This window comes from Oncorhynchus tshawytscha, linkage group LG05 (genome assembly GCF_018296145.1).
Source record: "Oncorhynchus tshawytscha isolate Ot180627B linkage group LG05, Otsh_v2.0, whole genome shotgun sequence".
Lineage (NCBI taxonomy): Eukaryota > Metazoa > Chordata > Actinopteri > Salmoniformes > Salmonidae > Oncorhynchus > Oncorhynchus tshawytscha.
Genome location: NC_056433.1, coordinates 3,711,740 through 3,715,528, shown reverse-complemented (window position 1 = coordinate 3,715,528; position 3,789 = coordinate 3,711,740).

Below are 3,789 nucleotides of genomic sequence, written 5' to 3'. Positions count from 1 at the left end.
AGAGAGCAGCAGACTGAGGGTCAGTCTCAGCAGAGGGAGAGAGCAGCAGACTGAGGGTCAGTCTCGGCGGAGGGAGAGAGCAGCAGACTGAGGGTCAGTCTCAGCGGAGGGAGAGAGCAGCAGACTGAGGGTCCGTCTCAGCAGAGGGAGAGAGCAGCAGACTGAGGGTCAGTCTCAGCAGAGGGAGAGCGCAGCAGACTGAGGGTCAGTCTCAGCAGAGGGAGAGCGCAGCAGACTGAGGGTCAGTCTCAGCAGAGGGAGAGAGCAGCAGACTGAGGGTCAGTCTCTCAACGTCCCTCCTCTCTCCCTTTCCTCCACTGACACTGACCCAAAAGGGCCTCCGACGAACAGAGAAAGTGAAATATTCCTTGATATTAAAAGAGACCCAACCCACTAATAATAACAACAACGCCTGTAGATCCACTTTCCTCCTCATTCATTACAGCTGCAGTGCTTGTTGTAGCGCTGAGTGGAAATAGGAAGAACGTGCATTTAATGGCTGATAGAAGTGTTGAATACAAAGTGTTGACAGTGCTGAGTAAGACCTTAAACATGAACTCACTCATAAAAACAGCAGCTCTTCTCTGTATTCGTTGACAGTCTCTCTCTAGTCATGGTTTTAAATTATTTGAAATCTCTCAGTATCATCTTTGCTGTAGGTTTCTTCTATGCCTGCTACGTTACTACAGACTCGGTCATCTGAGCCATCTGATTGGCCAGCGGGAGCATAGTGCACTTGATTTCCTCACCAGGCCAGCGGTACACTTATAGTGCACTTGATTTCCTCACCAGGCCCACCGGGAAGACAGAGATGGTACCGTCAGACCCGGCGCGCAGGGCCGCTGCCTGCACCACCAACAGCCCAAGACTGTTATAAAAAAAAATAGGAACACAAGGCGTTCGTATCGTTGGGTCTTTTATACAGAAATGTTTGGAGATCGACTAGAAATGCCTTGGAGATCGACTAGAAATGCCTTGGAGATCGACTAGAAATGCCTTGGAGATCGACTAGAAATGCCTTGGAGATCGACTAAAAATGCCTTGGAGATCGACTAGAAATGCCTTGGAGATTGACTAGAAATGCCTTGGAGATCGACTAAAAATGCCTTGGAGATCGACTAGAAATGCCTTGGAGATCGACTAGAAATGCCTTGGAGATCGACTAGAAATGCCTTGGAGATTGACTAGAAATGCCTTGGAGATCGACTAGAAATGCCTTGGAGATCGCGATCGATTGGTGACCACTGTTTTAGAGGTTAAGACTGAGGAGGGGGGTTCTACTAAGCTAACATATGCAATTGTTTTAAGTTGGTCATACCTATGTATAAAAAAAGATATATATTAAAATGATGAAACATTACATTTGGCCTTACTGCTATTAGCCCAGAATTCACTATAAATATTGAAGCGCTTTGAATATCAGATTCACACATGGAACATCAGATAGTCCCCCCCCCAACAAAAAAAAAACTCCAAAGGAAGTTCTGAAGTGTCTGTCTTATACCAGAGATATAAGAAAGATCAGGAAACTATTTTATTTTTGACACATATTTAACCCCTTGGGTGTCCTAGAGCAACACAACATACATAAATGTGTTCGTGAGAGACTCACCATCCCACAGAGGGGTCATATTAGCATGTAGCCTACAGATGTTTTTGTGAGAAGACGGATTTTCAGGATGTCTCCTGATCTGACAAACACCGCTATTATCTCGGCCACCCAGATATATCTCTAGCATTAACAGACAGATTTTTTTTATGGTGATTTTTGTATTATGCTAATTCGATTTCCGCAGGGCGGGGTAATTGACTCGTGAGGGTTCAGAGCAAATTAAAAGAGTCTATAAGTTTGAAACCTAACTGCCAAACAGGACTGTACCCTTTGGCCCTTTCAGGGCTCCGACTTAGGTAGTCCCAAATGACACCCTATTCCCTATATAGTGCACTACTTTGGCCAGAGCCCTATTCCCTATATAGTGCACTACTATAGACCAGAGCCCTATTCCCTATATAGTGCACTACTTTGGCCAGGGCCCTATTCCCTATATAGTGCACTACTTTGGCCAGAGCCCTATTCCCTATATAGTGCACTACTATAGACCAGGGCCCTATTCCCTATATAGTGCACTACTTTGGCCAGAGCCCTATTCCCTATATAGTGCACTACTTTGGCCAGAGCTCGATGGCCTGGTTAAAAGTAGTGCACTAAATATGGAAAAAAGGTGCCATTTGATGCACACTTCAAAATAAAAGTAATAGCTGTACACTCAAGCTACACTACATGACCAAAAGTATGTGGACACCTGCTTGTCCAACATCTCATTCCAAAATCATGGGTATTAATATGAATTTGGTTCCTCCTTTGCTGCTATAACATCCTCCACTCTTCTGGGAAGGCTTTCCACTAGATGTTGGAACATTGCTGCTATAACATCCTCCAGTCATCTGGGAAGGCTTTCCACTAGATGTTGGAATATTGCTGCTATAACATCCTCCACTCTTCTGGGAAGGCTTTCCACTAGATGTTGGAACATTGCTGCTATAACAGCCTCCACTCTTCTGGGAAGGTTTTCCACTAGATGTTGGAACATTGCTGCTATAACAGCCTCCACTCTTCTGGGAAGGCTTTCCACTAGATGTTGGAACATTGCTGCTATAACAGCCTCCACTCTTCTGGGAAGGCTTTCCACTAGATGTTGGAACATTGCTGCTATAACAGCCTCCACTCTTCTGGGAAGGCTTTCCACTAGATGTTGGAACATTGCTGCCGGGTCTTGCTTCCATTCGGGCACTGATGTTGGGCAATTAGGACTGACTCGAAGTCGGCATTCCAATTCATCCCAAAGGTGTTCGATGGGGTTGAGGTCAGGGCTCTGTGCAGGCCAGTCAAGTTCTTCCACACCAATCTCGACAAACCATTTCTGTATAGATCTATCTTTGTGCACGGGGGCACTGTCATGCTGAAACAGGAAAGGGCCTTCCCCAAACTGTTGCCACAACGTTGGAAGCACAGAATCATCTAGAATGTCATTGTATGTTGTAGCGTTAAGAATTCCCTTCACTGGAACTAAGAGGCCTAGCCCGAACCATGAAAAACAGCCCCAGACCATTATTCCTCCTCCACCAAACTTTACAGTTGTCTGTATGCATTGGGGCAGGTAGCATTTTCCTGGCATCTGCTAAACCCAGATTCATCCGTCACGCTGCCAGATGGTGAAGTGTGATTCATCACTCCAGAGAACACATTTCCACTGTTCCAGAGTCCAATGGCGGCGAGCTTTACTCCAGCCGACGCTTGGCATTGCGCATAGTGATATTAGGCTTGTATGCGGCTGCTCAGCCATGGAAATTTCCTAAAGGTCCCGACTAACAGTTATTGTGCTGACGTTGCTTCCAGAGGCAGTTTGGAACTCGGTAGTGAGTTTTGGAACAGACAATTTGTATGCGCTACGCACTTCAGCACTCGGCGGACCCGTTCTGTGTACTTGTGTGGCCTACCACTTCACGGCTGAGCCGTTGTTGCTCCTAGACGTTTCCACATCACAATATCAGCACTTACAGTTGACATGGGGCAGCTCTAGTAGGGCAGAAATTTGATGAACTGACTTGTTGGAAAGGTGGCATCCTATGACGGTGCCACGTTGAAAGTCACTGTAAGGTCATTCTACTGACAATGTTTGTCTATGGAGATTGCATTGCTGTGTGCTCAATTTTATACATCTGTCAGCAACGGGTGTGGCTGAAACAGTGAAATCCACTAATTTGAAGGGGTGTCCACATACTTTTTTA